Consider the following 10,675-nt stretch of genomic DNA (forward strand, 5'->3'; position numbering starts at 1 on the left):
AGCCAGTCTTTGTAAAAAATCTGTAAAAGACTCTCTTGGGCCTTGCATCACCTTTGTAAATGACTCTGATTTTTTTCCTGGTTCCTCAACTCGGTCCCATGCATTCAAGGCTGCCGTTCCCTGAGCCCTGAAGGAGGAATGTGATGGAGACATCCTGTTTAGAGCTGAGGATGAGATGCACTGGATTGTTATAGGCAGCTTGATTGGGCTATTTACAGTAATTCAGAAGTCAGAGGCGTCCATGCTGACATAGGCTCTGGAAGCTCTGTCCTAGTGCTGAGATTATGCTTTTCAGGGGAAGTAAACTGTAGTTACCGGTACACTGGTTTGTGAAGTTGAAATAAAAGGATGCCAAACTCTGCAAGTAACTCAATGAACCCTGATGGTATCCCTGTCCTGTGCCATTGGTGTTTTCCCAATTTCATGGTTAAGGAAGCTGTGAACAAGGCATTTCATTCAGAGTCCCAAGATATATGGAACTCAGGCTTCAGGATTTAGCTAAATAGAGCTGACACTGTCCATCCCATTTTCTTTTTTCTTAGCTGCTTCTTTCTTTGCCTTCTGCTCTCTTCCTCCTCTGAAGTTATAATGCAGAGGTCTCCTAGAAATTGTGTGGTAGTCAGTGAGAGGGAAATCTGTCCTCTGAGGCCCAAGTACAAATGTCAAGTGCCTTTCCATGGCTCCACATCACCATAAAGACCCCAGCTTCCTGCATTAGCATGCTGCAGACTCGGGGTCTCTGTCTCTTTATCTACATGGACAAACCTATGGAAAGTCAAGTAGTCACCTTTTATAAACACACAAAATACATTATAAGGCATATGACACCTTTTCTGAAAAAAATAATATGTGCCTGATTTAACCACCATCAAGAGTGGGGAACGGTCAGTACCCCTCTTCCTGACAGATTCCCTAGGTTTTCCCTGCTCTTAGAAGTTTTGGGGTGGTCAGGATTAATAATTTGTCCAATTTTTTTCCATTACTTTTTCTTTATGTATATATGCGTGTTCATGTGTTTGTATTTCTTTCTTTCTTTCTTTCTTTTTTTTTTTTTTGGTTTTTCGAGAAAAGGTTTCTCTTTGTAGCTTTGCGCCTTTTCCTGGAACTCACTTGGTAGTCCAGGTTGGCCTCGAACTCACAGAGATCCACCTGCCTCTGCCTCCCAAGTGTTGGGATTAAAGGCGTGTGCCCCCACCGCCCAGCTGTGTTTGTATTTCTAAATGGTCTTATTAATAGAAAACATGGAGCCAGATATAGGGGTAAAAACCTGAGAGAGATCAGAGGAATAGGAGCAGCCACACACTAACCTTACCTTGCCTACTCCAAAGCTTCCAAAAGGAGACTTCCTGTGTACCCATGCCTCTATGCCTTGCTGTTCTGCCATCTGATTTGCTCTCTCTGTCCAGCTACATCACTTCCTCTTCCTGCCCATCACTTTCTGTCTGTATATACCTCAAGACCTCTGTGGTTACCTAATGTTGGAATTTAAGGCATGTGCCACCACACCTGACTCTGTTCCCAGTTATTGCCTTGAAATCACTGAGATCCAGACAGATCCCTGCTCCCCAAGAGATAGGTTTAAAGGTATGTTTTAATATTTCCGACTTTTGTGTTTCCTTATAATGGCTGGCTTTTTCCTCTGATCTCTATGCAAGCTTTATTTATTAGAGCACAAATAAAATTTCACATTTCCCCTTTTTGTCTAATAAAATAAAGTTATAACTAATATAAGATAAGCTATATACTATAAGTACATTAACAATATACAATATATATGCAAAATTTTTATCAACAATGTCTACTCTATTTGAATTTGACAAATTTAGAGAAAATATTCCATTATCTATCCTATTATGGTGAGTCCAAAATGTTTTACCTAATTCACTTTCTCTCCTAACCTATATTACCAACAGAAAACTATCTTATGATGCCTTTCAATCTTACACACTTAACACCTCTTAGTGAGTTGCTTTTCTGAATTTCTTAAAAAGAAAACTGTAACTACAACTATCTAATCTTCAACTCCCTCAGACACCAGAGAAGGAAATAATATTACCTAGCAAATCAGAAAGTACAAACCAGTGACTTCCAAAGAATGTGAGTTGACAGAAACAGCCAGCTTCCTGGACAGTCACCAGAGTTTCTCTGGAATGTTGGGGCATCATCTTTGACCTATAGACTTAGCAGATCTGACAGACTCATTTGTGAAGCAGGATGTATGCAAGGCCTACAGCTCAACCACACATTCAGTGAGAGTATTTCATGTACCAGATAAACTTGGATGCTGCCAGTGTCATGTCATGATTCAGGATTTTAAATTCTGGAAATGGCTGGTATTTTTGGAATTCAGTGTAGTGGGTAGCCATTCCAGCTTTGATCTGGAAATTCCAACCCCTATTGAGGCTTCGGCAACTGTCATTCTCACAAGGCGGGGCCAAGGGAGGCGAAGAGATACCCGAGTTCTGAATGGGCCAGCTTGCTCTCTCTGTTCCTGGACCCTAGACAATGGAGGTTGACCGAGCAGAGCTCCAGAGAACACTGCTGGACTTCCATACACCTTCCCCAGACCCCACGATCTACCTTTCCCTTTTTGGGAAATTACCCACTAAATAAATCTTTCTTTTAACTACGTGGAGTGGCCATAATAATTTCACCAATATCTGGCGCCCAACTTGGGGCAAATTCCAAAGGCTTAATTTCACCAATAATTCAGCTTCCCATTCTTCTTAGTTTAAGGGTGGCTTCACCTCCTTTATTAAATGCCAGTCTACTATTGAGAGGTCAGACTCTGTCAGCCTAGTTACTCCTCCAAGAATAACTGTTTCATCTAATGTTCCACTGCACACTCAAAGCTATCAGTCCACTACCTGTTCAGCTGCCTTTGTAGGAAGGGGCACTGTACCTTTGCCAGATTGCAAAGCCACTTCAGTGATGGTGCCATATTGCCTTGGCCTCAGAGGATAAATCAGAGAGGAGGGGAAGAAGAACATTGGAGCCCATGAGGTTCTTTTTCTTGGACGAGGAGGTATCTTTCTTTGCTTTCAAGGTCAGCGAGTAATCTCCCAATGTCCCCATTGCCATCTTCTCCTGGAGAGGGATGCTTGGAGGAGGGGCAAACACTCAGGCTGCCATTACATCTCTTAGGAAGTGGGAAGGGAAGGAGCTTGTGACTCCTCCTGATGGTTTTTAGTGCCCTCTTACCGAGTGAGGAAAAGTCAGGGAACAGGACAGAATCCACCAATAAGAGTTTTATTAATATGAGGAGAAAAGGATAGATGTGATCATGCCTGCTGAAAGGACTCGTGTGTGAAGGGGGCAGAGAACATGGGGCCTGTCTTTTAAAGGCCAAGTCCCATCTGTGCACACAGGTTCATGTGGCTATTCCACGCATGCTCAAAGATCACGTGGCTGTGCCACGTGCTTCCACAACCACAGGGTCATGGGTCATGCAGTACATATGACCCGGAAATGACTAGGTGGAAATGCCTGAGTGTCCTGCCAGGCATGCAGGACCGTGGGGGCCTGGTTGGAATTCTTATCACCTCTCAAGTGAAATTTCCCCAGACACCCCTTGGCTTGGATAAGAGGTCTTCACTGGTCTGCAGAAGCCCTTCCTGATTTGCTTCGTTTTTCTTCTCTTTTTTCTTAGGGAGTAATGGCCATTCACAAGTCTAAAGCCTTTTACCCTGTCGATTGCCTGGACAGGCATAGACCTAAATGGCTTTGTGTGGCTCTCCAGTGGCAGAAATCCTTTGCTCTCTCCTTGCTAGAAAAGAATGCTTAGGAGAGCTAGAAAGATGGCTCAGCAATTAAGAGTAAGGACTGCTCTTCCAGAGGACCAAGGTTCAATTCCCAGCAATCACAAGGTGGTTCACAACCATTTGTAACTCCTGTCCCAGGGGCTCTGACACCCTATTTGGCCTCTGTAAGTACCAGGTACACAGTCATATGCAGGCAAAACACTCATACACAGAAGCAGGGTATGTATGGAGAATGCTTAGGGCTGAGAATGTAGTGCATTTGGTACAGTGCAGGAGCACAGAGCCTTGGTTTTAGATTCCCAGACCCAAGTAAACAAAGCATGGTGGCACAAGCTTATAAATCCAGCACTTAAAGGATAGAGTCATGGAGGATCAGAGGTTTCAAATGACCTCCAGTGAGTTAGAGGATAGCCTGGCACACACAAAAGCTTGTGTAAATACTTAATTTAAAATAATGTGTGGCTGGGCAGTGGTGCTGCATGCCGTTAATCCCGGCACTCAGGAGGCAAAGGCATCCAGATCTCTGTGTTCTAGGTCAGCCTGGTCTGCAGCGTGAGTCCAGGACAGCCAGGACTACACAGAGAAACTCTGTCTAAATAAACAAAAATAAATACATAAATAAATAAAAACAATAGTAATGTGGTGGATGGGGGCACTCTGGGAAGATGGCTTCGTGGTTAAGAGCTCTGGCTGCTCATCCAAAGGGTTGAGGTTCTATTTCCAGCATCCACATTGTGACTCACAGCTGTCTGTAACTCTAGTCACTGGGGATCTGACAAGATCTTCTGGTCACTGTGGGTATCAGGCACATACACCGTGCTCTAATATACACTCAGGTAAAACAATCATCATATAAACATATATGTGCTAATCATTTTTTAAGTTTTCTGTATGTTTAAAACTATCTGTTTTATTTCATGAGTTTGAATGTTTCCCCTACAGGCACCTAATTGTAACAGAGGCATGCAGTTCACAGAGAGGCCAGAAGAGGGTATCCTATCACCTGGACTGGAGGTTTAGGCCCTTAGGAGCTGCCTGCCATTTGTGTGCAGGTAAGGGAATGCTGCTTCTCTGCAAGAGTGGCAAGGGCTATTAAGTGCTGAACCATCTCCCCAGCTGATGAACCAGGCTGCCTCCATCTTAGGCTTGAAAGCCATCTTATAGTAAAGACAAAGTAGGTTCATTCCTGCTGATGATTCAATCTGTTTCTCAATGATTGGGCTATACCCCACCTGCAAATGCCAGCATACCTGGCTGTTCTTCTGCTTAATGTACTTTTTCTATTTACCAGATTTTCAACTTATTTTAATTTTTGAGGCAGAATCTCTCACTGACCTTCACTCTTTCTGTTCAGATTCCTAACTAGTGAATTCCAGAAACAATAAAAAATAAATAAAAGAAAAAAAAAACCTTGTCACCCCTAAAGGAGATTTATCAAATGTTTCACTCTTATATTTCTATGTCTTAGTTGTGGTTGTACATTCCCATAGTATTTGCTAATGGAGGCAGAGACAGGAGGATCTGGAGTTTGAGGCGGGCCTAGGAGGCTTGCTAAGGAGAAGCTTTGGCCGGGGCACAGCCACAAACAGTGGCAGTGGGACCATGGAGGCAGCATCTGCTGCTCTGAGTTGCTGGCTGCTTCTCATCGTGTTGGTGACTGCAGTGATGGCTGCTACCTGGGATGAAAGGTTTACTGCTGCTTGTTCAGAGAAGAATTTTCGGGACCGTTGTGTTACAAGAAAGCATCAGCAAAGGTCAGTTTGGAAAAATTTGGCAAGTCAAATGGTGGGGAGAAATGGCTGTGAAGATATTGTCTTCTAGGGTAGAACATTCATGGTTCCGAGAGACAGACATTTATCAGACTGTGATTACTCCAAACCACAGAGACGGAACACACACACACAAATTCTGTACAGAACCATTACCATACCTAAAAGCAACTTTGAAATCTTCAAAACAATGATGGCACCCCACAACAATGATTCCATATGGACTATGGTAAAGCCATTAAGCTGTTTAACACCACAGAAAGATCGACTTTGGACTACAAACTGCTCAGGACAATTTTGAGATGGCTAGCTGAGATGATCCAGCCTGACAGACTACTTGAACAAGGACTTGAAACAAGCCCTGCACTTTCTCATTATGCAGTAACTGGACAAATGATACAGGACTTGACAATTAACCACAAAATTTCTTTTCAGGATTCCCTAAAGATGTCTTCACCTTCCAGAAAGCAGGAAGTAATTTTAAGAAAATGATGCCCACATTCCCAAGAGGTGGGATGGGAGGTTTTTGGTTGTTTAATGAGTTATGGATATTGTCATTGCTTATGATGGTTCTTTACAAGTTGTTAATTGTTAATGGTCAGGAAAAAAGCTGAATAAGGAGATTAGATTCAGAGTTTTTGTTTAAAAAAAAAAGAGAATATAGATATGCGGTAGATCATTTAATGTACGCTGAAGAAAAAAATAAATAATAGGATAAATGGGTAGATCATTGAATCTACTCTAAAAAGAAAAAGAGAAGATATAAAAATGACAAAAGTAGATTATTGAATCTATTATGAAAAGAAAAAAGATAGAATATGGAAATGATCAGGTATAAAGGTCAGTTACTGAATCTACTTTTAAAAAGAATCTACTTGTTTTAAATAGGATAAGTAATGAATTTTTTTTTGTCTGAATTTGTCAAATGTTAATGGACTGGACATTGTTATATATTAATGGAGTTTTTCATTTGAATCTGTCAAATGTTAATGGACTAGACATCGTTAATGTAATTCTTGACTGTATATATTGTAAAAACTTATTGGATATAGTTTTTCTTGTATTAGTTATAAGGTTTTTTAATTTTATACAAAAAAGGGGGAAATGTGGTGGTATTGTGTTCCCTAAAATATTGTGTACACTAATAAACTTATCTGGAGTCAGAAAGCAGAAAAGCCACTAGATATAGAGGCCAGAAAACAATGGCACACATGCCTTTAATCCTTGCATTCCAGAGGTAGAAATCCATCTGGATCTCTGTGAGTTCAAGGCCACACTGGAAACAGCCAGGCATGGTGACTCACACCTTAATCCCAGGAAGTAATGGCAGAAAGCTGCTAAGTATATAAGGCATAAAAACCAGGAACTAGAGCTGGTTAAGGTTTTAGGATTTTGAGCTGTGCAGTTCAGCTGAGATCCATTCGGATGAGGACTCAGCGACTTCCAGTTTGAGGAAACAGGATCAGCTGAGAATTGGCAAGCTGAGGTGACTGTGGCTTCTGTTTCTCTGATCTTTCAGCATTCACCCTAATACCTAGTCCCGGGTTTGTTTTTATTAATAAGAACTTTTAAGATTCCTGCTACAATATGGGATATGGACATTGCCCTTGGCTGTGTCACAGAAGTTGGAGGTAAGTCTCTGTTACTGAAAATACCATATACTTCAGACACAGGACTGAAATGATCCAAGCTTGATCTGATCTGAAAGTTTTCACCCTGAGGACTAGTTTTCATAGTCCTGGGTGCTGTGCAAGCAGCCAAGGGAAGCAAACAACAAATACACCTACCCAGCTGTGACACCAAAGTACCACAATGAAAAACTTAGCAATATACTGCTAAGCATGTATTGTGGAATAATTACTTTGTACACTGTAAAGATGTGTCTTTGCCAAGGCACCTTCTGATTGCTTTAATAAAGAGCCAAATGGCCAATAGCTAGGCAGAAAGAGGTTAGACAGGACTTCCAGGAAGAAAGAGAGCAGAGAGATGAATCTAGGCGTATAACAGACACCAGGGGACTTGGAGAGGAAACAGGAGGTGCAAGATGGAAGAGAGGTAAAAAGCCATGAGGCACAACATTGATTGATATAAATGGGTTAATTTAAGTTACAAGAGATAGTGGGACAAGCATAAGTGATAGGCTGAGCCTATAATTAATATGTCCCCATGTCATTTTTTAATTGTAAGCTGGAGGACCAAAGGAAAAAGTGTATGCAACAGCAGCACTTACATCTTGGCTATAACCAACAGAATACTGAAGATGCTGGCACATATTTTTAATCTCAGAATGAAGGAAGCAGAGGCAGGGGGATCTCTGTGAGTTTGAGGCCAGACTACACATGGTTTTCAGTCTAGCTAGGTCTAGATGGTAAAACCCTGACTCAAAAAAGAAGATAATGAAATTGGGCAGTAATTAAAACCGTGATTTTTAATGTACCTATTGTTACAAATTGTATTGTGGCTCAGTGCTATGCTGGGAAGGATCAAGAAGTGAGTGGGATATCCTAATTGTCTCTTCACTTATTCGCTGACTCACTTACAAGGTGAGGGGAGCTCAGCTGGCCTTGCTGTATTCTGCCACGTTTCTTTTATTATTTAAATTTTTATTTGTGTTTTTCATTTTACATATCAATCACTGTTCACCCTCCCTCCCCTTCTCCTGCTTCCCCACAAGCTCCCCTCATCCTCTTCCCTGGCAATTGGATCAGAACTTATGCCGTGTACATGAATTGGCTTTATTTTTTAATTTTTTAATTCATTTGACATACCAACCACAGATCACCCTCACATCCCTCCTCCATCTCCTCTCTCCTTCCCCTCAAGACTCCCCCTATCCCCTCCTCCAAAACGGTTAGTACTTCCATTCAGTTGAGGCAGGACCAAGCTTCACCCCCATGCATCAAGGGTGAGCAAACAATCCAAAGGTAAGAAATCTAGAAGCTTTTACACAATTTTTTGAACCGAGCCCTAATTCTCCTAAAAAGGGTCTCCAAAATCTGGAGTAGAATTGTCATACTCCATAATGAAATGCTTGAGTTCTTCAACATGTTGCTCACCTATTTCATGCAAACTCTGCTTCATTGCAAACTGTATAGATTTTTCTAACGAACGATCCTTTTCAACCAGCCTTTCCACCACCATCCCGAAAGTTTCACAGACTTGTCGGTAAACCTTCTTAATCTCAATGATTTTTGATGCAATCGCTTTTGAGCGAATGCTAAGCTGGCTGTCTTCACACAATTCTGGGCCAGCTGTTGTGTTTGACTCGGGTTCTTCTGTCTGGTTGATACATAATGGTTCCTTGGATCACATCTCAAACTCGGAAATTTCAGCCAAGTTATTTTCTTCTGACTGCTTGGGATTTTCATTAGCCCTCTTGCTTGCAGCATCAGCCTGTTCCTTCTCAGTCAGCCGGCTGGGGCTTTTTAACACCTTGGATGAAGAACTTGAGGGCACAGTATCTCTTGATGTTTTCAAAAACTGGATGGCTCTCTCTTTACATCTTTGTCGAGACTGGTGGAAGGAGCGCATCCTGCTTCTACTGCTGAGACTGGATCCAAATCTGCTATGTAGGGAGTCCTTCCCGCCCACACGTGATTCTCTCAAAAAAGGAGGGCCCCGTTTATGGGGAGAGCGTTGTCTTGAATAATGGGAAGAATAGAAACGTTTTCTTCTAAAGCCGTTTCTCATGGCCCTGTATTGAGGCTGTTTTCTTGTGGAATACTCATCTCTTGACCATCGGTAGCCATAATGGCCTCTTTTGTAGGGTGGGGCTCTTCTTGGATCCTGAGTAAAACAGCGGCCCTTGCCCCATTCTTGGTAATCAACATGACAGTAGTATCTACTGTAGCCTCCTTCCTTGGGTTTGGCTAGCAGAGAAGATCTCTTGTCTCCCACAGGCAGTCTCTTTGGCACAACATTAATTAATCTATGGTTGCCATCACTGGGATGGTTCCAAGAAGGCACTTGTTTTCCTGGAAGTCGCTTGAAGTCATACCATCCCTGAGCTTGTTTTCCTGGAAGTCGCTGGTAGTCACACCATCCCTCAGACCACATTTCATCTGTTTTGGAAGCCACTGGACTTCCGCGAACAGAAATGCCTGCTTCCCTTCCGGTTCACTTTCAATTTCCAACCACACTCATGGCTTAGCTCAAGAATCTGTTATTGTCTAAAAATTCGTCATCAGAACTCCCCAATAGGTACATTCCACTGATGCTGCAGAAACCGCACCAACAGCTCTCTAATTAAACTTAGGCCTACTCAACAGCACGGAAATCATGCCAGGTACTTGTAAGCTAGGAAATTAGCTGGGGCTAGTGAGGGCATGTGTCATACAGGAGAATGAAGTACCACAACTTGACTAAATCATTACAATTCCTAAGTGAATTCCACTTCCTACAAAAAAGTGTAGCTCTCACCCCTCACCAAAAAAAGCTTCTCTTTGCAACAGAGAGAGACCATTGCAGAAAACCACAACCACTCAACGTCAGAGAACAAGTGATTGTGGGGTTTCTAGCCCCAAGATACACACACAAAACTCCTGTGCCTAAGGCTCAGGGAGCATCATTAAGAGGAAAGGGAGCATCATTAAGAGGAAGAGGAAAGATTGTAGGAACCAGAAATGAAAGGGAAGCTTCACCCATGATATTTCAACAATATGACTGCCTAAACAAGACCTGAATAAGGACAATCAAATAAATATGCTAACTTGAAGGGGGAAATCTCATAGGGTTCCAACTCTAAACAAAGAACTACAGACTGCTAAAGAATTAGTCTTCCCCAGGGATCATCCTTTTAACTGGTTATCAATATCAAGTGGTCAGCTCTGAAATCAAATACATATACAAGCAACACGAAATAGACTGGAAACATTGTATTTATATATTTGTGCGTGTGTGTGTTTGTGTGTGTGTGTGTGTGTGTGTGTTTGTGTTTGTGTGTGTGCATGTGATGATCAAGGAAAAGATAACATAAATTTGAGAGGCATCCAGGAGGAGAGGATATGGAAGGGAAAGAAATAGAGAAGGAAATGATGTGATTTTTTTTCATTTCTAAAACTTTAAAAATTAAATAAAATGTAGATAAACATTTAAAACATATAAGGCAAAAAATTGAAGCACATAAAATATTTATTTAGCAGTGAA

The 10,675-nt window shown here is 41.8% G+C and overlaps 1 pseudogene; it reads right to left on the minus strand.

Moving 5' to 3' along the window:
- Positions 1-8,506: 8,506 nt before the first annotated feature.
- LOC143270877 (periphilin-1-like) lies at positions 8,507-9,586 on the minus strand (annotated as a pseudogene).
- Positions 9,587-10,675: the final 1,089 nt, after the last annotated feature.

This window comes from Peromyscus maniculatus, chromosome X (genome assembly GCF_049852395.1).
Source record: "Peromyscus maniculatus bairdii isolate BWxNUB_F1_BW_parent chromosome X, HU_Pman_BW_mat_3.1, whole genome shotgun sequence".
Lineage (NCBI taxonomy): Eukaryota > Metazoa > Chordata > Mammalia > Rodentia > Cricetidae > Peromyscus > Peromyscus maniculatus.